This window comes from Astyanax mexicanus, chromosome 6 (assembly GCF_023375975.1).
Source record: "Astyanax mexicanus isolate ESR-SI-001 chromosome 6, AstMex3_surface, whole genome shotgun sequence".
NCBI lineage: Eukaryota > Metazoa > Chordata > Actinopteri > Characiformes > Acestrorhamphidae > Astyanax > Astyanax mexicanus.
In genome coordinates, this window is record NC_064413.1 from 22,262,888 (window position 1) to 22,275,458 (window position 12,571).

The 12,571-nt window shown below is 35.3% G+C and overlaps 1 long non-coding RNA gene across 1 annotated transcript in view; it reads right to left on the reverse strand.

Moving 5' to 3' along the window:
* LOC125802354 (uncharacterized) overlaps positions 1 to 1,342 on the reverse strand; it is a 63,163-nt gene extending 61,821 nt beyond the window's left edge. The window contains exon 1 of the long non-coding RNA XR_007439395.1: positions 1,183 to 1,342. This is a non-coding gene — a long non-coding RNA (uncharacterized LOC125802354). The remainder of the gene's footprint in view (positions 1 to 1,182) is intronic.
* Between the last annotated feature and the right edge of the window lie 11,229 nt (positions 1,343 to 12,571).

Sequence of the window (12,571 nt, forward strand, 5' to 3'; positions counted from 1 at the left end):
ATTATAAGGCGCACTGAAGATTTTTGGGAAAATTAAAGATTTTAATTTTCCTAAAAATCTTCAGTGCGCCTTATGTATGAATTTACCAGTCAATTTGTAAGGAGCAGTAAAGCCACTCCACTGAAGTACAGAGTTATACAGGAGTTTCTGTTTAGTTCTCCAGCACAGAGGCTAAAGCAGTATAAGCATTAGCCGCTAAGTGCTAGATCTCTTGCGCTGTTGTATTAACAAAGCCATTTATGAAGAGTCTGACAACTTTCTGTCCCCATTATATCAGGAAATGGCTAATTGGATAAGTGACCTTTTCATGAACTACTTAAGCTGCTTTTCTAAAACATACAATTGCTTATTATAAACAAATGCTTTTAACGTCTCCAGGCTTAAGATGTATAAGTTAATGACACAATAAAAGGTAAAAGATAACAAATTCATTGATTGTATGCACAAATGTACATACATACATGTAGCCCTGCAGTGCTACTCAAATCACATATTAGTGAAAGTTACACAGAGAAAACAGTCAGTCCTCTGGTAAACAAACAAATGCAAAGATAAACCTAGCCCGAAGTGATGCTGAAAGCTACATCATTTAATTTCTGAGAGTAGAGTTTAAAAAAAAAACTTAAACAAACTTTAACGGCTCTTCCTGCCACCACTCTCTCCCTCCCTTTTTACATAAAAATGGTGAGCACCAAATACTAAGTGGTGATACTACACTTAACTAGCTTTATAAACGTTTAGTGCAGACAGCTCACTAACTGCATGTTTTTAATAGCTAGCTAACCTGAGTACTGATGATAAAAACTCTGAGTCAAGTCTTAGTTTGTTAACCTTAGCTATATGGCTAACGCTAGAAATGCTAACAGCTTACAGGCAAACGTTAGAAATGCTAACCGCTAACAGGCTACTGATAGAAATGCTAACCTCTAACAGGCTAAGCACTAGAATTGCTAACAGGCTAATGCTAGAAATGCTAACCGCTAACAGGCTACTGATAGAAATGCTAACCGCTAACAGGCTAAGTACTAGAATTGCTAACTGGCTAATGCTAGAAATGCTAACCGCTAACGCTAGAAATGCTAACCGCTAACAGGCTAACCGCTAGAGTAACACAACAGCACAGATAGTGTTCTAGCTAATTGAGGATCGTATCACACACACTAAGAAGATAAAGCTTCGAACCTGGGCACAGAGTCGAGTGAATGATCCTAGCAGTGTTTTGAAGGTCATCTTGGAGACTTGGAGGTTTTCTTTGACTATGGTGTGGGGGAAAACTGTGATTTATCCACCCATTTTCCGAGTACTACTCAGATTCAGAGAGCGCCCCCAACCTGTGGCTATCCTAAATGCCCACGGCCTGTTACACAAAAACTAAGACAAAAATCTGGCACGTCAGACCCGTCATAATATTAATAAAATACAGTATTAGTTAAAAAAAAATCAGTTCAAATATATTAATACCACAGTATATAGTCTTATTCTCATACTGCCCAACTCTTCTATATCCCAAAAAAAACATTATTTATCTCTAAAAAATTCTACCAAAAGGAGGTGTTAAATATCTATAGAAGCCTATTTTCACCACTTAGAAAAAAGTAGAGTCTTCCAAGTCTGGGGTATTATCTAATAATTATGAATTAGCATTTCATAATAATGACTGAGTATCTCATAATAATGACTTACCAGCTAGTGATTATGACCAAGTATCTCATAATTAAGACTTAGTGTCTCATAATAATGACTTTACATCTCATAATAATGACTTTACATCTCATAATAATGACTTACCAGCCTGTAATTTTAACTTAGCATTATAACTTAGTATGTTATAATCAGTGTTGGGAAGTAACGGATTATAGGTAACGGCGTTACGTAATCAGATTACAAATCATGAGTAACTGTAATCCGTTACAGTTACTGCTTTAGTAAGTGGTAATCAGATTACTGTTACTCTGATAAAATAAATGGATTACATTGCGGTACTTTTCTATTTTTGGTCTTCCACTCCAACACTGACAAAACACAATCACATTCACATAAATCACGACATCAGAATATTCTGTGATTCACAACCTCCTGCTCTGAATGTTTTCACAGCAGAAGCGCCCTCTAGCGGGCCCGCCGGCGGCCCGTTCTGAGTATGTAAAGTAGAATGCTTAAAAGCGTCAAATATTCTTAACACACCGACCAACTAACCGACTCATATTCAATAGTACTACTTTAACTACCTGCATGCAAATTTACATGAAACCAGTCGCCAGAAATCTCCAACTGAAAACAGCCTGTTTTTTTTACATTGTTTACATGAGGAACACGCCTCCCTAACAAAATAGCTTATAAAATATTATTAGTATATAAAATAACATCAGATTATATTATAGAAAATTCAATTACTATCAAAGCATCCACAATACAGCTCTGAACCGCAGATAAAATATCTATAAAGTCCTTTATTCGCCTGCTCACTTCTATTTACAAACATGCTTTAGTTTCAGCGCAGCCGCACCGTCATATTCTCAAGCTCCTAGTGACCACACAATGTAATGTTTTCCCGTAAAGTTGTACGTGAGTACAAAGCTAAGGATGTCCTCTTCTAGATCCTGTGGTTTTTATTGGTCTACAAACAACTACTTTTCTTGAGTGATCGTCTTTTGAACCAATAACGTGAGCGCTGGATCAATCCAATCCAATCAAATCAGATCATAGCATTTCTCCAGGGTCACAAATGTGATTGACACCTATTTCAACCAATAGTCCACCCTATGATGAAAACACTGATACGTGATTTGCTCTGATTGGTCTCCTAATGGCTGGGGGTGGGGCATGCCTAACCGCTGTCACAAAAATCCCTCTACTAAACAAAGGTGCGCCCACAGCGCGCATACGTGTCATTTCATGAAAAAATATTAATATTACTCTGAAATAGACTTACATTAATTTATTTAATCACAAACAAACAAAAATATCACAAACTGTTGTTGTACAGAGACAGATTTACGTGTGTATCTTTGTATTAGATTAGGTGCACTCTGGAGAGTTGAACACTTTGGAGACGCCTGGTGGACACCTAATATAATGCAGTGTAACTCTTCAATGTTTTGTGGTATAAATTACAAATTTTGTAATTTGTTTGTCAACAAACAATCAGGAATCAGGAAATGTAGAGAATGATTGACTATTCATCACCAACATCCATACACACATTATAAACTCTAAATATAACAGGCTCTTTTTTTTCTTCTGCATTTGATGTTCTCAAATGGAACCTAAATAATGGAAATTAAAGTGTTGAAGGTTTGAGGTATCATACAGTATTGTATCGCTGACTAAAATAATCGTATCGTATCATAATGAATCTTGTGATTTACACCCCTAGATAATCCTGGCAAAAAATCCACCTGCAGAAAGTGGCAAACCTGCAAATAGATAGCTTACAGTTGTTGTTACATTGTTTGGTTTTTAATGGTTTTTAATGATTTTATCATCAATTTATAGAAGTGTTTCATAAAATTGTTTGATGAAATGGTTTCATAAGTATTTTTAAAGAGTGATTAAAAAGGCTGTTTTATTTGTTTATTTATTTGTTAACTGGAAAGAAAAATAAAACAATAATATGCAATATGTGGTTGCTACATTCATTCAGGCTTAAAAAACGACAATATTGTAAGTAATTCAAAGTAATCAGATTACGTTACTCACTTGAAGTAATGTAACTGATTACGTTACAAATTACATTTAGAGTGATGTAATCAGTAATCTGTAAGGGATTACATTTTAAAAGTAACCTTCCCAACACTGGTTATAATAATGACTTAGTATATATTAATAATGATTTAGTATCTCATAATGAATTACCAGCTAGTAATTATTACTTAATATCTCATAATTATGAGTTAGGATCTTGTTATTATGACTTATTACAATAAAAATATATATGGAAGTCCATTTCTACCACCTGGAAAAAACTAAGGGTCTTCCACTAAATCATAATAATGAGATACTAAGTCACAATCATGAGATAGTCTGGGGTATTATCTCATAATTATGAATTAGTATTTTATTATTACGACTTAGTGGAAGACCCTTAGTTTTTTCCAAGTGGCAGAAATGGACTTCCTTATATTATGAGAAAATAAGTCATGATTATGAGATACTAAGTCAAAATGATGAGGTAATTATGACTTAGTATCTCATAATAATGACTTTCCATCTAGTAATTATGAAGTGTCTTATAATTATGACTTAGCATCTGATACGTATGACTTACTGCCAAACCCTTTTCCATACCAATTAACTTATTCTTCCAGCTCTAGTTATTCTCCTTTGTCTAAGTTTGAAATTCTAAAAACACACACACACACAAACATGCACCCACACTTATATAATCCATATCAAATGTGAAATGAAACACTTTATAATGACGGGAAAATAAATTAGCCCACACTGAATAGTCATTAAGCTGGAGATGAATCATACCCTAATTAAACAGTATTATTCATTAGTGTCGTGCTTTTAAAAGCTATTTGATAATACACATTCAAATAATCACACTAGGAAGCCTCACAGTCATACAAATGGCAAACAGATGCATTTTTAAATGAGCTGTACATTTGTGGGGGTTTTTTTCTTCAGAAATACAGGTTGTTTAATATGACTCACAGTAATTTAAGACAAATAGAGCTTGATTTGTTTTGATGTACAGCTAGAAATGCGTCCTTGATTGTTGTTTTTAATTCAAAGCTCATATAAAGAAAAAGAAAAAAGCCTGTTGGAGCCAGTCACTGTTAAGTACTCTTGAAGCTCTTAAATGTTCAACATTAATGGGATAGGCGAATAGGATTTAATTTGTGTCAGAAATTATAAATATATACATATACATATATATATATATAATGTATATAAGGTCTTAATGAAGTTAAAATCTTACTGGAGTGCCCAAATGTGTTTATTGTTATGCTTTTCTTTTTCCTTTTTTCACTCTAAAATTGTACAATACATAAAGGGTACATTAAGATTCTCTGCACAGATCCAGATTTAATGTCAAAGCTGTTTAAATTACCACTGCTGAATAAGAAAACATGCATCTCTGAGCACCTTTGTATCCCCTACCATACTACACAAGGGAAAGGCAAAGAAACATGCATTTAACCAGTGAGTCCCGATCGTGACAATAGGATTGCATTTGCACAAATGGATGTATATTAGCAGAGCCTTAGACAAACTTAAGTGGCCTAAAGTGAATCCCAGTCATTTCAATCTCTACGTTTCCTTCGCTCTTCACCCTCCCCGCCTCCCTGCCCATTTAAGCTGTGTTCATTATGCAAACAAGAGAGCTGTTCTAAATGAACTAAGCAACATGTTCCAGAAAGGTTGATTAGAACATTAATTGTTCATATGGAGCTTTCACATTTAAAAAGCCCAATTTTTGCTGTTAATTATGTGCAGTTGCATAACAGAGTGTTTTAATAACCCTGGGTTCTCATTTGGAAATGGCCCGAGTGTTACAGTGTAATTAGGGAATAGAAAATCCAGACTGCTTATTTATAATGAAAATGATTTGCTTAAATGATCACCCTTGGCCCCGCTGTAACGTATAAGACAAATGATCTGTTATGGATCATTTTAATGAAAGTACAGCTTGTGATTAAGCTATTTGTGTGCGATCCATAGGTGAGGTGGAGCCGCAGAATCCATAATAATCTTAAAAATACATGCATCATTATGGTGAAAGAACAATGTCGACTTTAAAGTGGAGAGGATGGGCTCTTGTAATTTGCAGCAGAGATTTTTCTTACACACTAAGACTGTGGCATAAACAAGAGGACAAGCAGTCTGTTTTCAAGCTGTGTTTAAGACAACTAGCTGAGTAACACTTTCTATGAATCCTGTACTAACAGTCATACTGTGCGCTTGATTGGTAACTGTTGCAGTAACATACATAGGGCTGTATCTTACACTCTGCAAAAGGTGCCTCGCAATGCTCATTACTATCTTACACCCCGTCAAAAGTGAATTTTGATGCCTTCCACCTGCATTGTTTAAATAACAACGGTTCTTGTGGATATATCTACACTGATAGATGTGGTCTGGAAGTGAGATGTGTTCAGGTCAATTTCTAGTATATTGCTATCTTGGCAACAGAAATCACAGCTGCGCCACTGTTGGAAAACCACTTCAGCCCTATCCGGACGGGATTCGTTTCTCAGGGGGACGTCTGTGAATAATATTTCACACTTCTACTCAGTGATAAATTAAAAAACTATAATTAAAAAACTGTTTTTTGGCTTTCTTGATCACATAACGTTAGTATCCCCCCATTTTCAATCGCTGTGTGTTTGTGTGGATCTCCGCGGAAACGCACGACCAAAATGTAATGACAGTGTGTAGCAGTGAATAAATAGATATTTTATTAAACGCAAGGTGATAAAACTCAGGGATGTGGATCCAGACGGCATTAACTTTACCGTAGGACCACAGAGTTTAGTGAAAAACAGTAGGTAATTCAGCCTTTAATTTTCTCAGAGGACGTCTGAGACAAGCACGCACATGGTCAATCCAGATGGGAATAAAATCACAAAGGACCTCCCATAAAAGAGAAAATTTAAAATACAAAATACAAAACATAATATGAACAAAAAGCAACATTTGATTTTTGTTCCTTATTATTGTTGCTAATTAAGGGCCGGGCTACAGATTTTATCATGAAGTAAAAATTTTAACGCTGTTATACACTGAAACAGAGGTATTTATTCTGCTTGTAGATAGCATAGAGTTTAAAGCTAGGATGAGTGTATTGAACCATTTTGAAATTTAATGATATAAAACTATGGTCAAGAATGGGGCAACATATGCGGAGATGTTTGTCCAAAAAATATGGGAACCTGAGTGTTCAAAGAGGGTATTCTGATGGAAATGTAGGAAAGTTTTGCACAGATTATGGCTTTATCACAGCATGAAAAAGCAGGTCAGTTTCCTCTGCTGAGAAGACATGTCCAGGTGTGCCGTTAAAATACCAATCCACCAAGTTGTAGCGCTGTGACTATACACTGATTGGTTTCTTTTATGTAACGCCCAAAACACACCCATGATTAATAAGTATTAGAATTAGAATTAGTACATGGCTTTTGTGAAATTCGAGATGCCCAAGGTGTACTTTTCCCGTCATTATGATAGCAAAGAAACTCTGATGCCCTAAATCAAGTTGTATGGTGTGCAGTTGACAGCCTACCTATAGAACGCTAAAATAGAGGCCATAATATTTAATTTAGTATTAGACTTTATAAAGACTTATTATTCAGACAGCATCTTTGGATTTTTCCAGCTCTGTAGCTCACTGACCTTAACTATGTATGTAAGGCCCTCTGGAGAACTTTAAAGCTGTGATTTCCAAGTGCTTGAGGGAATGCCCACAGTGCGTTATTCTTCCTTGACTGAGAAGATTTGCCGGATGGCTGAGGGCTCAGTTGACCACTATGATCTCAGTAGTAAGTATCACAGGTGAAGTGACAGGTACATTCAGATGAGTTACACCTGAGTGCAGCTGGCTGCAGACAACCACTCAGACAACCACACACTTTTAGTGTAGAGTGTGGAGCGGATAAACTGGGCAGAAATCGCCAGCTGTCAGAGTACATTCCTCTCTGATTGGGCCATAATGAAATAAGACAAATGATTTATGCCCAGTGTTAATTACGGGTTGGGAGGTAATTTGTTATACTGAGGACGCAGAGGCTCTGCCTTTGTTATATAATTGAATAACACACAAATAATAAATTGGTCAGTTCCGCTGCACAAGCTGTTTTAGTATGGAAGTAAAACAGTGTCACCAGACTTTGAAATTTAAAAGCACTTGAATTTTTAGCACTGAATTATTTTACATTGATTTATTGCATGTGATTTTTTTTGCCTCTGAATTAAACACTTTAATTTTTCAGTATATCTTTTTCACTTATTTTATTTTAATGTAAAAAAAATTCAAAAGCAAAAATTCAAGTTTTAAAAATTCAATTAAAATAAATTCAGGTTGCTCAAATTCGACCTGTCAAATTCGACTGCTAAAATACAACATTCAAAATTCGCTGTCAACATCCGGGACACACAGGATGAACAATCGATTCAGTCCTCAATCGAGCCAACAACCAGCCAATCACATCACGCTCCGAAGATCACGTGACAGGTAGCGCCCACGGCCAGCGGTAGGGCAGAGAACCGCTCAACGCGAGTCACAGCCCCCTCCGCTGCTCCTCTCGAGTAGGTGAGTTTAAAACAGCTGAAAACCGGGAATTTACCTCACCACTGTGGCCATGTAATATCACTTAAACGGTGTAGAAATCCTCACTTTAACCACGGTTTGCTCTGTGGTTTGTAAACATATTAAATTTAGATAGATATCCAGATATACCTTGTTAAACTAACTAAGTAAATACATAAAGCTCCTCTGTTCATTTCAGAAAGAGCTTCAAACACGAACACTAGATCAATTATTTATAAATACAGCCAGACTGTGTGGAAGATAATTACTACTGTAGAATCTGAGATAGTAACTTAGTTTGCTAAATTATAGCTACCTATCTTGCTAGTTAGCTGTGGGACTGTGCGATTATAGACAAGATACTACCTAGTTAGCTGTTTGTTTAGCAATACCTTATTTACACTTTGCTGCAAAGTATGTTGCTTAGTGTACTGGCCACTGTCTAAATAAATATATTGAGCTATATTACACTTACTGTACCCCTTTCAGGCTGGTCCTCTCATTAAATAAAGGAAAAAATGGTGTCTGAAAAAATGGTTGATATTAGTTTTGTGATTTATATTCATTGTCTTTTCTTAATGAAGACAATACGTAAAAAATAAAAGGTTTCAATGTCAACCTCTTTTTTATCAAGGCTGTTTTATAAGCATAAAACATAAGAAATAGCAATATTTTAAAAAAAAAATTCTGGTAATAATGTTGAGGTTACAGTGATAATTAGTTTTAAAATCTTTCTTTAAAATGTCCCTTCACTTTAGGCCCTAACTTAACTACACATCACTTATCACTATTTTTATAACAGTAATATAACATTAGAATTATGCCAGACATTCTGATAATTCATCAAATAAACATGACAAAACTGGTAAATAAACTTTGCTTACATGTTTATTAAAATTTTATTATAATTGTTTTATGGCAGTTTAAATAGCTGGGATCATATTGTTTCAGAGAATAAAGGGTGTCAGCAAGTTTGAGGAATAGTAGGAGGGTTAAATGTTCTGGGTTCTTTTGTGACCTCCTGGATGAGTTGTCCATACCCTATTGGAATAATTTCGGTGGCCCAGCCACTACTGGGAAGGCTCAACAGTGTTCCATGTTTTCTCCATTTGTAAATATTAGCTCTCACTGTGATCCACTGGAGTCCCAAAGCTTTGTAACCTTTTCCAGACTGATAGATGATCAATGACTTTGTATTCTCATCTATTTTTGAATTTCTTTAGATTGAAGCATAATGTGTCGTTGCTTTTTAAAATCTTTTAGCTGCCTCATTTTGTCAGACAGTATTTAAGTAAGTTCTTGATTCTACAGGTCTGGTATTAATCAGGCCTGGTTGTGGTTAGTAGTGAAATTAAACTCAGCGTTCAAAAAAGTGTGATTAATCACAGTTCATTTAATTGAAATCATCATTTAAAAAGTGCTTTTTCATATTTTCGCAGGTTATATTTGTTTAATATTAAAGTTTGTTTGATAATCTGAAAAAAATAAGTATGACAAAATGCAAAAACCTTTAAGGGGTAAATAATCTTTTATGCCACTGTACATGAGGAATTATTTTGTACTATACTCTGGACTTGTAGGCTGGGATGTAAAAAAAAAAAATAAGTTGTACTTTACTCTGGTTTAATAAAGCTGGGAAATGTGAAGAACTAGACTGCACTAATGACTGTATGGTGTCATTAACATATTAAAGGTTCCTGTTGGAGCAAATGGTTGTTTTTGCAAGTTCAACTTGTTCAAGTCATTGACAACTTTTATATGTTTTTTATTTTTTCATTTTTCAGAAGACCTGCAGACAAATAATAGACTTTGACCATAGCTAATAAGCAGATTATTGTTTTTTGTTTATACGGACAGAAACAATCTAATATTTATATGTAATTTATATGTAATGTATCTAATTTGTATCCAACACATCTAATGACTATTACAACAGTTGAAAACTTTTGCAAGGCACTTTATATTGTGAAAATATATTTCCTCTCACCAAGCTTAGCCTTTCATTAACACAGACTGTCCCTGGCATTTAGCTGCCTAAGGCCAGTCTGGGAAATGTAATACACTGCACATACCCTTTTGTAATAAGAACTTTGTATTTCATTATAATGTCCTTAATATGATTCCAGGACTTGAGGGCAAATCCTAGTTGTATTAAATGTAGTTTGTATACCAGGATCATAGCTTTAAAAAAAAAAAAAAAAAATCAGATAACACAAGGCAAGCCGGTAATTTGCTGTTAACACAGCTATAGAAAAATATTGGCTACCCTATCATGCCTCATCTGAGAGAGGTTACCTTTTTAAATGTTTTTGCTACTGCCTCAGGTTAATAAACACATTTGTTTAACTTGTTGATCTACAGGATTCTGCTTGAGCGCAACATAAACTGGATTTTGTAAAAGAGTGATAAATATTTAAATCAGAAAGAAAGGGCAAGTTTGTGTTTAAGGTATGGTAAGATGTTTGCAGTACACTAATAACAATTTCTCTGAAACAATTCTGACCTTTTTATTTCATCTGTGAGTGAGAATAATTATTATAAATTAGATATGAGATTTTGTAGCAAAAATTTAGTATGATACTTTTATTTCTAGTCCTGAGACATATTCATGTACCTGGATGGATTAATCTTAAAAAGCCACTAAACCCTAAACCATACATAATTTTTTTTCATTATTAGCTGAAATGTGTTTCTTTTAAGTAATGAAACATATCAGTCCTACTTAAAAATTGTAAAAAAAACTCTTTTTATTGTGGTCACATCATAATATGCAGATCAGTCAATCAATAAAACCGCCCCCCTGCTGATCAGAGGCACACTGTTGCTGCTTCTGCAGCTCAGCCAATCAGCTTTCTCTCATGCCCCATCTCTAAACCCATACATCACCCAGTGCCCCTCGTAAACTACAACTCACTTCTTTTTTTTTAAGCATTTTTCAAATTTGAGCTTAGGGTGGAGTCAGCAAAAATCAGGGGGGTTAGTGGTCCTTTAAAAAGCTGTAAGTATAAAGGTTGATTTTTGGACCTGACAGATTTTTGACCTTTTTATATCAGGTACCACCAATAACTAAACTAAAATTTCCATGTACTCCAAAAAAGAACATTTGCAATGTAAAAATGTTTCAATCGTGCAGCCCTAATTTATTGTATCTAATGTGATACATTCAGAAAATATATTTTTCACAATATTTAATTAATCAAAATTTAAATTTAAAATGTAGGAGTTTTTGTATTATTATTATTATTATTATTTTATTAAAACTAGTATTGGATTAAAAAGCAATGTCAATATTGTTTTATTACGGAAAGTTCAAGGTTTTCTAGGCTTTGATTTAGCCTACATTTAAAATAAAAAAATGCATTTCAGAAGACGGCACCATCTGGCATGGTCTACTTTTGTGCACCTTCTATTTATTTTATTTGTATTTTTTTTTTCGAATGTTTCCCATTTTATCCCCAATATACAAGGATTAGGACTCAATAGGGATGTCACAACACCAGGAGGGTGAAGACTAGCACATGCCTCCTCCGATACATGTGAAGTCAGTCACCGTCTCTTTTTAAACTGCTGCTGATGCAGCATTGCCAACTAGCATCACAGCGCTCTCGGAGGAAAGCGCTGCGACTCGGTTCCGATACATCAGCTCACAGACACCTTGTTCTTGGGACATCACCCCCTTTGGAGTGATGTGGGGAGAGAGAGAGCACCATCTACCCACCTAGAGAGACCAATGCCAATTGTGTTCCCTCAGGGCTCTGGCAGCTGATGGCAAGCTGCAAGACCAAGATTCAAACCAGTGATCTCCCGATCATAGTGGCAGTGCAGTAGTCTGCAAACTTGATATACCTTTGATCATTAAACAATACTTTAAAGTAAGTTATTTTATTATCATTATCAACAAATTATAATAAATGTCACAGTTAGCCACTGTTGGTCTAAAATGATGACTGAGCTGATTTCATCACCACTTGCTGCTTTGAATGAAATGCCAGATTTCAGAATTTCCAGCACTAGATAGACTGGACTCATTCTGGCCGGAGGTTAGAGAGAAGGAGAAAATAAAACAAGATCTAAAAGGATCGATAACTGTTTCATCAGATTTAAAGGATGGCATTACGCTCAGCTTTATGGAAGCTTTGACACAGTTTCAGGGTGGCCAAGTCCTTGGGATTTAACAGAAGGGTTTGTGGTGCTGTAAACATGCCGCTATTCTCTTTTCCATTTCGTCCACATAAAGTGCAGGCGGATCAGTAAATCTGCAATGCAAGGTGATTGTAGGCTTTAAAGCCTCTCTCTCTCTCTCTCTCTCTCTCTCTCTCT